Raw genomic sequence first — 20,372 nt, 5'->3', positions numbered from 1 at the left:
ACACACACACACACACACACACACACACACACACACACACACACACACACACACACACACACACACACACACACACACACACACACACACACACACACACACACACACACACACACACACACACACACACACACACACACACACACACACACACACACACACACACACCTCGAGATATGTTAAAGATGACTTCTACTCTCCTTTAGTTTGTGGTCATTTTCTTTGAATGCCAGTAACTAATCCATTGTGTTTGAGAAATCTTGCTTGACAATGTAATAGCCAAATGCATTATTTTTCAAGAAGATACAACAAAGCATATATATTACGGTGAGTCTCTATAAAAGAAAACATTCAATTCACGACTGCATCCCAAATCAGAGATATACTGTAACCATATTTTAAAATGTTATCCCAGGCCGCTGCTTAAAAATAAACCATGAGAGAAACCTTCCTTCTTGCCTCCTCTTCTCTGTGTGTGTGTGTATGTGTATGTGTATGTGTATGTGTATGTGTGTGTGTGTGTGTGTGTGTGTGTGTGTCCTTACCTCCCTCTCTGGCTGTAAACTTCCTGACCCTCTTTGCTGCAGCAGTCGTGCTCATCCCTGCATTGACTCCTTCTGTGGAGAAAATCAATAAGCGAGGGTCAAAACAGCCACTGAAGGAAGGATTATTGGTAACACTATAAAACCCTTCAGCACAGGATTTACTGAGGAAGGGGCCATGGTCTCTAAGCAAAGAATCAGGCTAGCTATGATATTCATATGGGGATTTTAAAAATGTCTATTTAATCTTATACTAAAGGATCATAATGAACACTAAAAATGAGGCTGCAGAACAGTGTGTTTAGTGAATTTGAACACACATACTCATAGATGCTTGACACACATAGGGAAGCTCTGATAGGCCTAATGTGAAGACATCAGCCTTTCCCCTCTCCACACATGCCTCTCACCTCTCAGCACTCTCAGCCCTCATCACGATGAGCTGCCAGAGTATCTTTGGCAGCGTGCCGGCTGGTGTCCATGCCGCGCTGAGCTGCTTATCAGGTGTCAGAGGTGGGTTCGGTGTCGCTGAAGCGCAGTCCACTTCCCTTCACGCCCTGCTTTCTGAGCTTTTCATATGTGCACACAATAACAAGATGAGTGCATGGCTCTCTCACTCTGTAGTTCAGAGTGAGTGCAAATTATAGCATTTCAATTCATTATGCTTAATCATCCAAGTTGTACTTATTAGTGCATTAATGCATTTAAAAAATGTATTGGATCTAATTGTATCAGCCGATAGAATCCTGACTTTTCCTTTCATGCTGTTGTATATCAAATGTAAACAAAAATACTTTTTCTAGCAAAAAGGGGTGTTGGGATATCGCAGATTTGGCGATAACGTGATATTTTACAAAAAGTAATAATTTTGTACAGATACTATAATAATATGGTTATCAGAAATTGTTTATGTTAATCATGTAGTGAAAATCTGATATCGTGACGGTCCTACAGGAAAGGTGAGCAGAAAATGGTCATGTCTGGATGACCAAATGTCTTGTCAATCATTATTTGTTGGACTAAGGTTCAACGCCAATGGTTTAAATTGGACGTGTCAAACTCAAGGCCCGGGGGCCAAATCCGGCCCGCGACTTCATTTTATGTGGCCCCACAAGAGCTTGCAAAAAATGTATGTATGTTTATTATACGATTACATGCCGATTTACATGGAGCACAATGCATCTCAAGACTTTTTTCTCAGAAATTGACTATTTTCCTTCTAAATGTCACTTTTTTTCTTCTAAATGTCACTTTTTTTCTTCTAAATGTCACTTTTTTTTTTCAATATGTCACCTTTTTTTTATTGTGACTTTTTTTTCCAGAATTTGGCTTTTCTTTTTAAATCATTTTGTGACATTCTCACTGAAGAGACTTATATTCAAATTTCTTTATTAGGATAAACCCCTTGAGGTGAATCACCTCGTTTTCAAGGGGGTCCCAAGAAAACAAATAACAAACAAGTACAACATACAAACAACATTCACACACATACATCGGAAGAAATAACCAAGAAATTACAAACATTCAGCCTAAGCATACAGCACATGGTAATACATTATAGGCGGTTACATTGAATGCATATCATTGGGTAGAGTAAAGTAGAGTAGCTGTACTATATATACAAAATCATAACAATAAAGACTTAGAAATAAAGACTTAGAAATGGGCAATAGGTGGGTCATCTCATGAGGAGATGGTGAAATAAGATGGAGCCTCAACAACCCTTAAACAATAAATAAAGTACTTCAGGTCATACAAAAACATTCAACCTTGAGGTGAGACGACAATGCACGCTTGAACAAAGTCAGAGTAGGGAGAGATCTGATGGTAGCAGGTAAGTTATTCCAATCAGCAGGAGCTTTAAATTTGAAGGCTCTTTTGCCAATGTCCTTTTTAACTAGAGGAACGGTGAAGAAGAGCTGAGAGGTATGTCTAACTTGGTGGGTTGATGTAAAACGAAAGAGATACTGTTTCAAATATGGGGGATAATTAAAGTTGAAACTTTTATAAATGAACTCAAGCCAGTGCAAATGTCTTCTCAAATCAGGAGAAGGGAGATTGAGGTTTAGGTACAGTGCACAGTGGTGTGTATGGAAATCACAACCGAGAATAAATCTACACATTCTATTGTAAGCAATGTTTAGCGGGGCTAGAACAGATTTCGGAGCATTGAGATAAACAACGTCACAATAGTCTAATAAGGGAAATAGCAGTTGGGTAGCAAGTTTTTTCCTAACTTTTAAGGTAAAACAGTGCCGAGAGCGGTAAAGAGTACCGAGACCAAAGTTTACTTTATGCAGTATATGATCAATATGAGGTTTGAATGAAAGGTTAGAGTCAAGCCATACCCCTAAATATTTAAAACTGTCAACTCTATGCAGAATTGTACCATCATTGCAAGAAATATCACATGAGCCAGTCAAAGATTTGAGTTTGTGTCGGGTACCAAAGATCATAGAGAAGGATTTAGTTTTGTTCAAAAGTAACTTGTTCTGGAATAGCCAGTCTTGCAGGAGGGTGAAATCTTGCAATTATTTGCCCTAGACTTCTGCTTTCAGACGTAGTTAATCATGAAGTTATTACCCTATCCGATAATAATCTAATGCAGAGGCAATAATGTAATACAATACATTATTTTATATATATTAAATATTTATTTATGTATTTTATATAGTCTTAAAGTTACAACCGGCCCTTTGAGTGCAACCATAATGCTGATGTGGCCCGCGATGAAATTGAGTTTGACACCCCGGTTTTAGATGATCAAACACATTAGAATGTCAAAATGTGAAGTCAATGCATCCGGTCGCACAGCACAGCTGCTCTCATTTTTCATTTCATTTTTATTTGTTCAGCTCATGGTACGCATACCCAAATGTACAATAATTGCCAACAAAACATGTCTCTATAAACACACCATTGAGCGAAAAGGAGCAGGGACAAGAATAAAATCTTATATAACCTGCCCCTTTCTAAAAAAAACTAAATAAATACAAATAGATAGATGGTCTGCCCTTCATAATAAAAAAAATGTTCACAGCCACACATAACAGTACACCCTCATCTGAGTCCTACTGGAGAAGAAGGTGGAAAGCGGCACCTAATAATAATAATAATAATAATAATAACAATAACAATGGGACCTGCAAATAAAGAACAGACATCACATCAAAGACATCAAAAACATTTAACAATGCAGGACCAGAGTACATAGATCACTACATTGATTCACCCTCCGTAAAAATGGTGATTTGACAGAAGGTCATAAAGACTAAGGAGACACATAAAACATCTCCATTACGCATGCAAAATACATAAAGAAACACAAACATGTATTTAGAGTTAGAGTATAGTCAGTTGCCATCATCCAAGTTTAGGAAAATAGCAATCACTTAATCAGTAAGTAATTGCTTATGAAGCCAATGCTAGTGTATCTTAGCTGAAATAGTCCTATCCTGATCTGTCTGCAGATTCAAAGTTTGGAAAGTCCCAAAGCCAAGCGTGGGAATCCTGCACATGAAAGCTTGTGTCTCAACACCGGGATAAGTGAATGAACAGTTCAGATGCAACGTTGTCTCCTCAGCATTACCGGCAATTAGCTGCTGATAAGAGGGCATGAAAGGCAGCAGACAGTGTGAATGTCACAGAGCTGGGATGCAACATAGTCGTCTCGATAGAATCAGGATCAAGAGCAAAGTTGTTGCACGCTGACAAAAGCAAATCCAGGAAGCAGTCGATTATCAGGTTATTGAAGGGTTATGTGATTTAGGGTCTATTAAAAGGGTGTAATGAAAAAAGTATATTATCCCACTAAAATGTTCCAGGAAATTAAACAGCTTCCCAAGACAAGTCCCTACTGATTGAGCAACTGTCCTCCTTAGTCTTATTCTTCGGACAAATAGAACGTTTTGCGGTCATAGTTTAATTGGTGGAAAACATTTATTGGTCTGGGCTCATCTGCACCCTTTAAGTTTATTTATTTATTTGTATTATATATAATATTTTGTATGTTCTTTCCCACTATGACTATGTATGTCATTAAGTATAGTATTCCTGTCATGCTATGTGTCTTCTTTATTACTTCTTGTTGGCTGTTATGTTTGTCTTCCATGTTGAAAAAGGGAAGCATGTTTTCCACTCCAAAGAACTATTGCTTACACTTGTATGCTTCTTCTCAACACACATATTTGAAACAAAAAACATTTATTGAAAATGCTGAAAATGACCATCATCAGACAAGGGGTAGTCGTGTGAGCCCAAAATTGATCAACAGCCAAATAAAAATACTTCATTAAGACCAAATTAAGAATGAATTCAGTCTGAGAAGAATCCGTATTACACTCCGTCACTCTCAGGCTTGACGTCCTTTAATGACCATTACACGTCGTCTCATCACGGTCAGTCATTGATCTTACCGTTTAATTGTATCGGGTTAGAAGCAGCCTGATTATGTTAACGTGCGTCTTTGTTGTCTGGAGCAGCCACACTGATTGATTTATTCAGTAATTTCCTGTGAAGTGTAATGCTTAAAAACACATTAGTGATTCCTTAGAACTACGGGAAACGTTAACGTCTACAAAGAGTGCTGCGGTGTGAGTCAACGGCTTTTATGAATGGGCTGTCCGTTAAAAGTCTATCCGTCACAAAAGCTTTGATCTACGACATCAAGTAGATCAGTAAATAACTCATCTTTTAAAAGTTGATCCGAACACTTCCTTTAGCGTAGTGGCGGTGACGATGGAGTGGTGTAGTTTGTTTAGCCTCACATGAAATGTTGACTTTTTGCGATCGCATTTATGCTTCAAAAATCATAAAGTTGGTTGATTTGGAAGATTATTAGCTGAACAAAACGTGCAAGTATCACATTATTGCAAGTATCGTTGTTTGCCGTAGTATATTTTCTGCAATAATCCAAAATCCAATGAAAATACTTATTGTCGAGGGAACCAGTTTAATGCTAACTATCAGGCATACGTTGTTGATACATCACATTGTTCATATTGATCGCCATAGGAACTGGAGAATAACAAGAACAGTCCCTGTTATTTGGTTGATGTATGTCATACACATTAACTAGGACAGATCCAGAGGTTGTCACAAAGGTCAATCAGTTGGGATATTTAAACATCTTTAAATGTAATACTTGTGACTGAAATGAAAGGAAAGTGGTTTTAAACTGTACATGAACATTCCTGTTGAGGGCAACAGAGCCCATACAGTATGTCCTCAAGTATAACCCAGATGTTAATTAGGAACACATAAGGGGTCAAATTAAAAAGGTAAAAATAAAGCCCTCCAAATTGTCGCCTGCTTAATAAACAACGGGACCAACGTTTGGCAATGCCATTATATCATATTGACATTGCTGAACATCAGCGGGTTGGAAAGTCAACTTTGAGTGCAGGTTTTCTTTGAAAATGCACCTCGGTCCAAACCTTAAACCCCAGTAAACACACACACTTCACTCAGGCTGGGAATATCGTGATCATCCGGTGGAATTTTCTCCCTCTGATGTTTCTCCAAGGGTGACTATTTATACAGCCACCACTTGTTGTCTGGAAAGTGCGAGCCTCTGCTGCTCCGTCGATCCCCACTGTACACAAGCACATAAACACGGCCGGGACTCACAACGCTGCCCTCCTTATCGACAGGAACCCAAAGTTCCTCCAGTGGAAATTCCAGTGGACAGTCTTTGTTCCCCCCGGGCTGCCACACAATGAGCGCGACTCTCTGGAGTCGGCTGAAGGCACTGCAAGCAAAGGCCTTCGCTCATTCCACACATAGCTCAGTGAAGGCGCTGACCTTGGTGAGAAGCTATTAAAATGGTTCTGCACTGAACACTCATGTATGTACAGTCACCTTGGCACACTCTTACATGCAGCAAAACATGATTCTGTAATAGCTTCAGGCTTAAAAAGACAAAGGGCGGTGTGTAGAAAGACACAAATCACTGCACTGGAAGCTAGACGAAAATGTTCTATTCATGAGTCTATCTAACAATCATTCTGTATCCTTCTGTCCACCATATCATATCCCATCTATCGACCCTTAATCTACAGTACCATATCATATTCTATCTACTGTATAGGGCTGCAACTATTGGATATTTGTATACAGTAGTTGAATAATCTGCAAAGCCTGTTGTATCAACCAACAGTCTCACTCCCAAATATATTCAATTTAATAGCATTCAGTTTATGCCAAATAAAAGCATTTTTCCTTTGGAATTATTGCTTAATTTCTTGAAGGGAATCTGTACCAAACAGGGATTTTTTGATTTGGTCAGCAGAATAATGTGTTCTCTGCAGCAATACTTCTTTCAGAAATGTCCACATATTTTTCCTTTACCAAAATATGGCACCTACAGCGCTTTAGATATGGAACTAGTTCATATTTTGATTGCAATAAAACTTTTGTTCTAAATTCTATGTACACACGATCTAATATTGCAACTGTTCTTTCTTTCTTTCTGCAACCTCAGTTTCTTCTGCAGTATGACTAAACATTTGTTCTGACATGTATAACCCTCTGATAGGTAAAAGGTGGTTTCTCTGCACGACTCAGGCTGTGGATGATGTATAACCTCCTACATACAGTATCCTACACGCAGTATCTTACACACAGTATCTTACACACAGTATCCTACACGCAGTATCCTTTACACAAAGTACCCTACACACAGTATCCTACACGCAGTATCCTACACACAGTATCTTACACAAAGTACCCTACACACAGTATCCTACACACAGTATCTTACACAAAGTACCCTACACACAGTATCCTACACACAGTATCTTACACAAAGTACCCTACACGCAGTATCCTACACGCAGTATCTTACACAAAGTACCCTACACGCAGTATCCTACACACAGTATCCTACACACAGTATCCTACACACAGTATCCTACACAAAGTACCCTACACACAGTATCCTACACACAGTATCTTACACACAGTATCCTACACGAAGTATCCTACACACAGTATCCTACATACACTATCTTACACACAGTATCCTACACACAGTATCCTACACGCAGTATCCTACATACAGTATACACAGTATCCTACACACAGTATCTTACACAAAGTACCCTACACACAGTATCCTACACGCAGTATCCTACACACAGTATCTTAGACGCAGTATCCTACATACAGTATACACAGTATCCTACACACAGTACAGTATCCTACATACAGTATACACAGTATCCTACATACAGTATCCTACACACAGTATCCTACACACAGTATCCCACATACAGTATCCTACACACAGTACAGTATCCTACATACAGTGTACACAGTATCCTACATACAGTACAGTATCCTACATACAGTATACACAGTATCCTACACACAGTACAGTATCCTACATACAGTATACACAGTATCCTACATACAGTATCCTACACACAGTATCCTACATACAGTATCCCACACAGTATCCTACACACAGTACAGTATCCTACACACAGTATACACAGTATCCTACATACAGTATCCTACATACAGTATACACAGTATCCTACATACAGTATCCTACAAACAGTACAGTATCCTACACACAGTATACACAGTATCCTACATACAGTATCCTACAAACAGTACAGTATCCTACACACAGTATACACAGTATCCTACACACAGTATCCTACATACAGTATCCCACACACAGTATCCTACACACAGTACAGTATCCTACACACAGTATACACAGTATCCTACATACAGTATCCTACACACAGTATATACAGTATCCTACATACAGTATACACAGTATCCTACATACAGTATCCTACACACAGTACAGTATCCTACACACAGTATACACAGTATCCTACATACAGTATCCTACACACAGTACAGTATCCTACACACAGTATACACAGTATCCTACACACAGTACAGTATCCTACACACAGTATACACAGTATCCTACATACAGTATCCTACATACAGTATACACAGTATCCTACATACAGTATCCTACACACAGTACAGTATCCTACACACAGTATACACAGTATCCTACACACAGTATCCTACATACAGTATCCTACACACAGTACAGTATCCTACACACAGTATACACAGTATCCTACACACAGTATCCTACACACAGTATCCCACACACAGTATCCTACACACAGTACAGTATCCTACACACAGTATACACAGTATCCTACATACAGTATCCTACACACAGTACAGTATCCTACACACAGTACAGTATCCTACATACAGTATACAAAGTATCCTACATACAGTATCCTACACACAGTACAGTATCCTACATACAGTATACACAGTATCCTACATACAGTATCCTACACACAGTATCCTACATACAGTATCCTACACACAGTATCCTACACACAGTACAGTATCCTACATACAGTATACACAGTATCCTACATACAGTATCCTACACACAGTACAGTATCCTACACACAGTATACACAGTATCCTACATACAGTATCCACACACAGTACAGTATCCTACACACAGTACAGTATCCTACATACAGTATACAAAGTATCCTACATACAGTATCCTACACACAGTACAGTATCCTACATACAGTATACACAGTATCCTACATACAGTATCCTACACACAGTATCCTACATACAGTATCCTACACACAGTATCCTACACACAGTACAGTATCCTACATACAGTATACACAGTATCCTACATACAGTATACACAGTATCCTACATACAGTATCCTACATACAGTATACACAGTATCCTACATACAGTATACACAGTATCCTACATACAGTATCCTAGAAGCAGTATCCTACACACAGTATCCTACATACAGTATCACACAGTATCCTACACACAGTATCCTACATACAGTATCACACCTACACATAGTTTTCCCTCTAATGACTTGCCTCACGGCAGCAGTCAGTCTGGAGCTCGTCAGAGGAGGAAATCCTGTTACAGCAGGCTTTTCATGACGCCTTTAACTGCATTACACTCCTCTCTCAAGTCTAGATCCAATTTCCCTATCAAAAGAGGCAGCACACACAGCCACGCTGTAACAACGCCTTTAATGTCCTAAAAACACAGTACGTTTTTCTTCTGAGTATCTCCAGTGGCTGGGCTCTCTGGGTAGATGGGAGCAGGAACTCAGAGAGACAGACTGGGGAGGGAGGGGGAGCAGTGGGTGAGGGGATAAGTGGCCTGACCGGTGGACGTTTGTGCGTGGTGTTCCCCTTATAATTGGAAAATGCGGATTTACCCTGTTGAGTTTAGACAAACGTCAGTCCTTACCTGTTCAATAAGCTTGAACTAGGACCATAGTTTATAATAGGGATGTGAATTAGAAATACATTAGATTAAGAGTAAGGGCATGTAATGAAAGTAAAAGTAGAAAAAAACATTACTTGCTTTTATCATAAATTGCTCATGGTTTGGGCGTGTGTTTTTTGTACGTAGCTGACAATTCATGCTAAAATTAGAAGTTGATAATTAGATAAAAGTTGTTTAACTTTCGGACTGACATTAATTTGAATATATCAAATGTTTTGGATGAGATGTGGTTTACTACTATGCTATTAGTTGGGTAATAAAAAAAAAAAGTTTTACAATGAAGCTGCACTGAACTGGGCAGCCTCAGCAGGTTAACCCAGTTTTTTTTAAATATATTTTGACAAAAGGCAAATTTTTTTTACCAGATCTAATGTTTTTTTATGTGCCATAATAATGAGAGATCTGTATTTTGGATAATCGTTAAGATTTTGGGCATATCACACCATTTTGGTTTGCTGTAATAGCATTTTGAGCTGTTCCAAGTTAACTTGTTTTAATATTACTAGAGTATAGCCTATATGTAAAAGATCCCTAAAGAAACACTGTCTGCCCAGCTTTATGTCCATTATTGACAAAAATGTGATTTATTATTGGGCAAACGGATATTTACTCTTTAAGGGAAGGTGGGTCCACAGCAGGTCACATGTCCCCTCCCCCCTCTTGTCTATAGCAGCAGAGAAACCGTCTGTCTGTCAGAGAGGCTGCTGCAGCATCGGCCACATGTTCGTCTGCAGGATAAAAGGTCTTCCTGATTAAGTCAGCTGTCTCATCGGGCACTTTGCCAAGCGACACATCCCTCCACTTGCTATTCCCAGCTGTGCTCTTATCGCCCCAATGCCCACACTGAGACCTAGCTTGACCTCACACAACCTCCATTTAGGGATTTTCTCCCCAATCCTGATTAACACACATACTCCAAATCTAGACTAACACATTGTGGGTACGTAGAGGCAAGTAAACTACATGTAACTTGAACCCATTTCATAGAGTTTCAACAGAGGCCTTAAACAATGCAATCACTTAACTTAACTTATTAAGTGGGATTCCCTGTGTAACTTTCACTTATCCTTTCATTTTGGCTTATTGAATTGATTGAGCACAGATGGAGTTGACCCCCAATCAGATATCTAAGGTCGCCTCTGTCAAGTGTCAAGTTGAGAGAATTGATTTAAGTATTGGTTTCTGATTAATTGATATTTTTTTCTCGTGGAGAGTGTCACTTTCGCCCCTTTCCATCAACACAGAGAGAATGGACATTTAACAATCCCAGAAAAGGTGGCTTTTCAGTTCAGAAGAGTTTCAGAAAGTGTCTTCTTTGATTGATTAAAATGATAAAATATTAAAGGTATCAATTCAATTCTTACTGTGTCTTGAAGTGTATTTCCCTAACAGTGACTAACACATAATATTCAAGCCTTATTCATAATAAAAATGAGTCTGCTATAAGCTGATAGGGTTGATTTATAAACAATCCATTGTTTCAGGTTTGCCAATACGATGAATAAAGAGACTTGATGATTATGCAGTCCATGATTGGTCTATAAGATTTAAAAAAACTGTGAAAAGTGCCTGTGATAATATATTAAAGTCCAAGATGACATATTGTCATATTATGTCCTGTTTAGTCTAACCAAAAACACAGAACTATTAATCTATTTGCAGTTCACCCAGCAAAATCAATCATCATGGAAATAATCGTTAGTTGAAACCCTGCTTTCAGGCCGACCATGTCTGTGTTTTAAAAACATTTTTAAAAGTCGTACGTTGTTAGGTAAAGGGAATGCAGGAAGTTTCAACCAGTAAAATATACTTTTGTAAGGCTTCAAGCCCATACATGCTGCATTCAATCAAATAAAATTAAAAAACTCAATGACTGCAGTAAACTATTTAAGTATGAAGAAAGGGTACAAAACATGTCCCTTTATTTGTGGAATAAAAGCTCAGTTAAAGTTTAAGATGTGGTTCAGAGAGTATTTAACTCGCTCAATCACTTTCTCTCCAGCGTTATTGTTCAAACACATTGGCTCACCTATTGAAATGGCTCAAGGCAACATATTTCCGTGACATGCCCAGGCTAACCAAAGAATGTGTGAAATTACATTCATTATTTCCTGACTCAATGTGGATCAAATGAGTCACACAGGAGGGGTGCCAACATTGAAATATTAGCCAAAAGGTTTAAATGTACAGTAGACGGTTCCTCTTCTCTTTTAAAACATTTGTAAACAACATTTACATTTACTCACACTCCATTTCTTCTATCTGCACTCTAACTTACTCTCTTGTTCATAAGCAGAGGCATTTTATAACGTTTTGATTGGTTTGTAGATAAACATGTTCATACAAAGATTTTCCTGAGCAACAAATGGACTTTCCCTACATTTTAGTTTGAAAAGCTGAGGTTCAAAACTAATTTCTGAACATTGAAACACAAATTGAGAACCCAAATTCACCACAAGTCCATTTACTGTAGTAGCAGTTGTGGAGCTTTTTAATCGTATTACCTAGTCTTACAGTAATGGGGCAGATAGTTTATAAGCCAAAAATGATGATACGTCCTAAATGTGATCAGAATTAACAGCAAAAAATTGAACATACACCGTTTTATGACAAATTGAATCTGCTGATGATCATGCCATATGAAAGATCCAGAACAGATATTCTAAATATGATGTTCAACTTGGGCTTAGAGGAAGTTTGATGCATTTGTTGTACCATTTGTTCCATTTTAATCCAATAATTAAAGACATTTAATTGGCATATTAGTTCAACAATGAAAATAATCAAAATGGCATTCCTCTTCTGCAATAGTGGACATGTTAACATGGCATATTAAATCCCTGTTACCACCGTCAAATCAAATCACAACCTGCCATGCTCTCAGTTCTACTGAGTCACCATCCACATGCGTGTCAAATGCAAAACAAGATATTACAAGTTCCCAACACCCCAAAACTATTAACAGTGAATTTCAGTGTTGCAACACTGCGGTTTATTCCATGGATATGAAATAGAATTGTTCTAAAATCTTACTCAACATACAGGTATCTTTCTGAGTGGGAGGTGAGGGTATGAAGATTGGAAGAGATACCATATCATCCATTAAGTAAAAGTGTTTATGTCCATGCCAAGGACATGAGTTGGTTATATGATCAACTCAGTTGTACGTTGACACAAGACCTCCACAGGTGAGATGTAATCAATCAGCAAAATATTAAGTTGGCATACAAATATGATTTAGACATGAATTATTACGTGAATAGCCTGTGTGCAAGACAAGATGATGTCCTTCAAGTCCCAGATGAAGGCCAGTGAAAATGTGTGGTTAAAGGTACACTGCAGAAGAGCTATTCAATATTTTTGATGGAGGTATAATATTAAAACATAAAGTATTAGATAGCTGTTTTACAGTGAGCCAATAGGGACCATTCCCCCCAAAAAAATCAACAACTAGAGGAAAATAAAGTACTTCACCAAGTATTGCATTTAAATTACAATTGTAAGCAAGTCCTACTTTACTTGTGTAACTCCATTACTTTTACATAATATGTACTTATTTAAAGGCCATGTAATGCATCTAACACAGGTGTTTTTTAACATGTAGTTTAGATATCACCAGAATAAAAATAAATAAAAATGTTTAAAGTTTGGTCATAATTAAATGACATATACGTTAAAAACCGATGTTGGTTCCGAAGTTTGCCGAGTACGCCCCCGATCACTCCCGAACGAGCGGTGACGTCACACGTGGCAAACATTGCCATTTGATCAAATCAGTCCAAATGGCAAGCAACGCGACAACTTCAGACAGCGACAGCGAGAGCGATCATTCAAGCTCAGATTCGGTGGGTTATCTGGATTCAGTTACAGAAGTAGAGAGTGAACCAGCTAGCCTTTCACTTCAAGGCATCTTGCCTTATCAGTACGAGCCTCCTGCCCGGCAATCGAACAACGAGGCAGAAACTTGTGAAAGAGAAGCGGATTCCGCAGCCGGCGAGACTCGAGTCGGCAATACTGAATGGTAAATTCTGTTTTATTTAATTTGACCTGCACTAAATGTCGATCTTAATTTGTCATCTGTTCCTCACACGTCCGGCAGATATTGTTTTTTTTTTAATGTTATGTACAATATTCTGGTGTACATGTCAATGCTGTGAAAGCATGCCCACTGCAGATGAATGTGTATGCTGCAGAGAGATCTGGCAGGTGATGGAACAAATAGACAGTTTGCAACCTACTGACCAGATAGCAGAGTCCTGCATCGGGTCGGGTATCCGCGGGTACCCGACGGGTGACCCGCAAAAAAGGTGATTTGCGGGTGGTATTTTTTCAAACGCTTTTTTCCGGGTTCGCTTCTGGGTAAAACAAAGATGATGCGGGTCCGGTTGCGGGTGTTGCATAATAAATATATTTAAACAATAATAATTTAGTTTAATGTTTAAATCCTCAGACCTCTCCTCCGCGGGACCGAGCATAATCATAACCTCTGCAGCGCATCTATCTGCTGCTGAGCGCACCACATTCTGAATGGCTGAGGTGAAGCTCTCTAGCTGAGAATACACCATTTTCAATAACTCTTCTTCAAGAGCGAAATCCAACGTCTGGGAGGCTTTTGGTGTCAACCTAGATGGAGAAAATAAACAACATCCCAGGCTTTTTGAGCCAAATATGCAACTGCGTGTGTTAATAATTGCACGTTGTCACTGCTTATATATATGCGGGTTCGGGTCGGGTTGCGGTAAAAAGGTAAAAATAATAAAGATATTCAGACGTAATTCATTTTTGGCCTTACTTATTTCACTTCAACTTTTATATATTTCAGTCACTAGGCAAGTTCACTGTACTCTGGTGACATTTAGCTCAAGCTGGCATAACACCTGTAGTAACTTAATTCTGACCCGAGTTTTGTGCACAATCTTCCAGCACCCATGATCAATGTTTATAGCAATCAGGAAACATTCACAGCTCACAACTACACATCGCTTCCCCATCATGAATTGTTAGATAAAAAAAGTTTAGCGAGGTCCGGTTACACATATGTTGAGCGAAAATAGCGGAAGGATACAAAACAAACAATCCAGACGAGGCTGGTGTTTGCCACGTGTGACGTCACACAGCTGGGTTAATGGCTGGCAAGCTTTTCGCTACCGGAGCGGAATAACACGGGAAAGTGGCACACATTTCATGTTATTTGGGGGGTATTTATGGAAAGAATCATTGATGTTGATATGTCAAATGAAGCAGTGGAAAGTGATGAAGCGATTTATTAACACAGAATAACATTTATTTTGGACATTACATGGACTTTAAAGAAGACACTGTACCCTTTAGTTTACACAAAGTTAGTAGTAGGCTACTACTAACTTTGCAGATTAAAATGATTCATTTAAAATCGGTATGTTAAAGAGTAAGCTACTCAGCACTAGGCCTATACAAAAAAACAATAAGCAGCACCTTTACCAGCTGCAATTGCATATTAAATGGATCCATTGGCATGCATAAGAAGTACTTTGACTTTAGGTACTTAAGGGTAGCTATAGTGTGGTGACAATTATAATAAATTATGTGAATGCAATACTTCTGTTGAAACAGTATTTTTATAGTGTGAAATTGCCTCACAGCAAATGCTACACTTGTTCTTCTCAATCAGCAACACTTAGCATGAAAGCATCATAAACACACACTGTCAAACCAAAGCCTAAAGCAAGATTAAATCAGCAACTTCAAGAGAATATTTCACAAGCAATATAGACCTAATAATGTCCACAAGCAACGAAGTATTGCCAGGAGACATAAGCAGGACCAACAGAGAACAACTTAACAATGAGCAGTGTTGGCTTGCATAAGATATTACCAAGCCCATAAACAAGATTCAGCAAAGCCAAAACATTGACTTACAATAGCATGTTAGCACAAGCAGCATGTACTTACAGTTGTTGGGATGAAGCTTTTCGACATTATTAATCCTTTAAGGAAAGGCTTGACAGCAGAACGGGGGAAATAATAAGTACACTGGCTAATAGTGAGTGTAGTATTAGCATGATGATCTCCTCCACATAGCAGCATTTAGGCTACATAGTGCTAGCAGGCTAATTTAACTATCATGCTAACGTTATATAAACATTAGAGTCGATTCTATCATCTAAAATTAAAGCTATGTTTGCAGACAAGCAGCAGGGCATTGCACACCTGAAAAGAGAGCAGCTTAATTGGACTTCCAAAGGGCGCACTTGATTTATGTTACAGCCACAGGAGTTTGTAACATGCAGAGGTGGAAGAAGGCCTCAGGTAGTAAGTGAAAGTCCTGCGTTCAACATTTTTACTGAAATACTTAATACTTGCTGAATGGCCAATTTCAGTATAGTATTATGTCACTCCATTATAATTTTGAATGCAGTCATTTGAAGGCTTAAATCACTTTAAAAATGTAAATTGTGCACTGGTGGAGCTCCTTGTATTTACTCTATATAGCCTACTTGTTAGTGTCTTAATATATAACATGAATAAACAAACAATGCATTACAATGTGTTTTTGATTTATATTCTGAATTATTATATCTAAATCTGCAAAGTAACTATGTTGATTGTAGAGCAGTTCAAATACAATATTGTTATATTTGACATTTTTAGATATTCTTGCATATAAATCTGTATTTATTTATATGCATTGCTTTTATTGAATCTTTTTCAGATATTGGCATCAAAATGTGTCTGAAAACCCAGAGAATGTACAGTAAGTGTAGCTTTTTAAACGCTGCCCATTCAGAAGCTTTAAACTGTGATGTAGTGTAAATATTGTTAGCTTAAGAGTGGCTCCTTGAGGGTGTTTTACACTCCCTGGTGTCACTCATGCTAGGAGATGTGCAAATTGACCTTGCATATCACTGTACGGGGTGTCGGGTTGCACTGCACACTGTCACTTGAGCATGTACAAACAGACATGCATGGAATATGCAGAGGGAAACATGGGAAGGGAAACTACATGAGGAAATCTCAGAAAAGGACAGTGTCGAACCCACCGATTTTCCATCTGGTAGTCCATGTGACTACGTGTGTGTATCATATACATATTCCGGATGTATAAGTTCATGTTTTGTGTCCTCTAATGGCTGCTTAATGCCAGATTCTCATCAGTCAATAAGTAAACATTTGCTGGCATCATGCCACTGCATGAGTATGTGTGCATGTGTGCAACAGTGTGTATGTCTGAAGATATGACATCATTCTTGCTGACGTAGGAAAGTAGATGCAGATTCACAGTTTGTCTAGCCTCCCCTGACCTTTGACTTCTCATTCTGCCCTGCACAAAAGCATGTGAGGTTTTAATGACTTCCATAGCAGATATGCTGCTGTTACAGCAGGGAGACAAAAAAGGCTGGTCAATTAAAAATATTTTTAACATCAAATGTATCTACTAGTATACTTTCACTAAAACTGAAATAGGGGGCTTATTTTCCTGATTTAAGTTACCTCTCAACACATTTGTTTATTTACACACACACACACACACACACACACACACACACACACACACACACACACACACACACACACACACACACACACACACACACACACACACACACACACACACACACACACACACACACACACACACACACACACACACACACACACAGTTGTCCCTGAAAAGCTGCAACAACATTGCCAGGCTCCCAGTTGCACTCTCCCTCCCCTCTACCAAAGTGTTGCTCCCCCCACCTCCTGGTGCAGAGGGTACATGTGAGGGTTACTGCAGCGGCAAGGAAGACTTGCAGTGCCAGCCAACACACACACACACACACACACACACACACACACACACACACACACACACACACACACACACACACACACACACACACACACTGTGGCTTGTTTCCCTCTGTCATCCCACTGTGCCAGCTGCAGCCCGCTGCCCACCAGCACGATGTCCCAAAAGGGCCATGCTTGGTTTGTGACTGTGTATTTGTGTGTGTGTGCGTGTGTATGTGTATGTGTATGTGTATGTGTGTGTGTGTGTGTGTGTGTGTGTGTGTGCACGTGTGCGTGTGTGTGTGTGTGTGTTTGTGTTTAAAGGGACAGAGGGCTTAGCCTGAAATCTGTCACCCAGCTGCTTCCACTGTCAGATGGTCCCAAAGACCCACATCAACAGATGTACAGAGCAGCGACAGAGAGCACACAGAAAATCTCACAGTCAGTCAGTGCACTGCAGTCTGCACTGTGTACAGAAAACCCAGACTGCAACCCTCTCTGCTTATACTGTAAGATAAATGAAGCAATCGTGTCCTCTACATTTTGGCTGGGTTTTTTTTGGTGGATCCTTTCAGCCATTTTGGGCTTGGTGCAGTAGTACTACGTGTTTACAAATGCTGAGATGTCCTTGGCTGTCGTAAGGAGCCACTTTTGGATTCTGGTGTCAGTTTACTGATGCAGTCTGGGATCAGAGGGGTGGTGGAGGAGGGTACTGATGCTGCATGAAGACACTTGGCATCTAACTTGTACCAAGCTATGGCAATAACAAAGGTTTGATAATGATTAGACTTATTAAGGATCGAGTACAACAATTATTCACTTGAGATTAGTTTCGTGATGGGTTAACTTAATGCTGTACAGATTGGAAAGTCCATTTAGGCAAATTTAGGGCCGGATAAATAAAACTTACTTGACAAATAATTTAGTTTCCAACTCTCCCAACTTAAAGTTTTTGGACTTTCCACAAGGAAACAACAGGAAACTCTTAATAGTGCATGATACACATATAAATACAATACTGGAAGTATAATATATCAGCACAAATTCATTTGACTAAGGAGAAGCACAACACCTTTTAGCTGGGTTACTATACCCTGAAGGTTTGGTGGTGTAATCATTAGTTAAGAAAAGACTATTCAAATCTCAATATTCAACATTATTACTGCTTATAGTCAGGGACTAGGCCTCAATCCTCAGTGAAAGTTGGTACCTATTTCAATCAGGAGAGACTTCATTTTGTACAAGAACATTTATTGACACATGTCACATGATAAATGTTAAGTCTTTGGCGATTAGACCCCAATCCTGAAATCGTATATATCTAAAGGGGGAAATGCAGCCGTGAGCATATAGGGAACCCCCCGGGGTCTAGACACTGGTGATGATGATGCTGAAGATCTGGATTTGATGAGGAGATGGGATGAAGAGGAGGTGTGATGAGGTCTTTGGATTAACTCTCCTGGCACTGGATATGATGAAAGGAGGTGGATGGGGAGGAGGCGGACGGCGCATGACAACCTGAAATCACAGCTGACTGCCATTTTAAAGTTTGGCTGCAGCACGGTGATTGGCTGCTGGAGAATGAGGTGGATGTAATAGGTTAAAGAGAACGCCCGTGATGAGCTGATTATAAGCAGCTGCGGACTGAATGAATACCAGTCTTCCTGAAAGAATTTACGCTAAGCTTCATATAATAGAAAATACATCACAATAAAGACATTTGGAAACAAAACACAGTATTCTAACATCCAAGTAGTCAATGTTTCTTTCTAAGATGAAATGATGCTTGGACTGCAGTTTCAGGCCCATTTCAAAGTATTATAGTCACCCACATATTAATATATCTGTAAACATTCATCATCTCCCTTCCGCTCTCCCCCAGCGACTACACCACTTCCTCAAAGCTGTGTAAGTAGATCCGGGCAAAGGAATGGTCCTATTAGCGCCAGCCAGTAGCACCCATGGGAGCCGGAAGGAAAATTGTCCCACCACTCCGCCCGGCACCATAACATTACTCATGAAACATTCACATCCTTATGTGGCCAGGATGATCACGCCAGCCTCCCATTGGCGGAGACCGGATCGGCCCAGAACAGGAGATGAGGTTCTATTGGTGTGGTGGGAGAGAGGAGAGAGATGGTGGGAGGCGGGTGAGGTTATCACATCGATCGATCCGTCCTCAGCCCACACAGACGAGGGCAAGGACTGCAGACTTTCTGAAGATTGTTATACTTGTGTGAGTTGCAACAGTTAGAGGTCAAGTTAGATCTTGATGTGAAAATATATGCTACTTTTTTGAGAGATGACAAACACATAAGAAATGTAGATTAATAAGCTAAGCAGAGCTAAATGTACTTTTGCCACAGCTGCACTACATTACATTGCATTTAGCTGACGCTTTTATCCAAAGCAACTTACAATAAGTGCATTCGACCAAGAAGATACAAACTTGAAGAAAACAGAATCATCAGCAAAGCATTTCAAGTGCTACTCAACTGTCTTTAGATAAGCCAGCCCTTTATTACTGTATAAGTGCTTTGTTAGTAATTCTATCGCTCGAAGTGGAGTCGAAAGAGATGAGTTTTCAGTCTGCCCCGGAAGATGTGTAAGCTTCCTGCTGTCCTGATTTCATTCCACCATTTTGGAGCCAGGATAGCAAACCCACGTGTTTTTGCTGATGGGAACTTGGGTCCCCCTCGCAGTGCGGGTACAGCGAGCTGTTTTGTTGAATTTACC

General features: G+C 39.4%; 1 protein-coding gene across 3 annotated transcripts in view; it reads right to left on the bottom strand.

Moving 5' to 3' along the window:
- esr2a (estrogen receptor 2a) overlaps positions 1–15,974 on the bottom strand; it is a 68,800-nt gene extending 52,826 nt beyond the window's left edge. Inside the window, exons 1-3 of one of the 3 annotated variants that reach the window (XM_079645493.1) lie at positions 15,813–15,974; positions 953–1,111; positions 546–617 (exon numbers count right to left, since the gene is read on the bottom strand). The gene's annotated coding sequence lies outside the window, so the exon portion shown is untranslated. The remainder of the gene's footprint in view (positions 1–545; positions 618–952; positions 1,112–15,812) is intronic. The other 2 variants (XM_079645494.1, XM_079645495.1) reach the window with 2 other exon arrangements.
- Positions 15,975–20,372: the final 4,398 nt, after the last annotated feature.

Source organism: Notothenia rossii (assembly GCF_949606895.1).
Source record: "Notothenia rossii genome assembly, chromosome: 8".
Lineage (NCBI taxonomy): Eukaryota > Metazoa > Chordata > Actinopteri > Perciformes > Nototheniidae > Notothenia > Notothenia rossii.
This window is presented reverse-complemented; position numbering and strand designations above follow the sequence as displayed.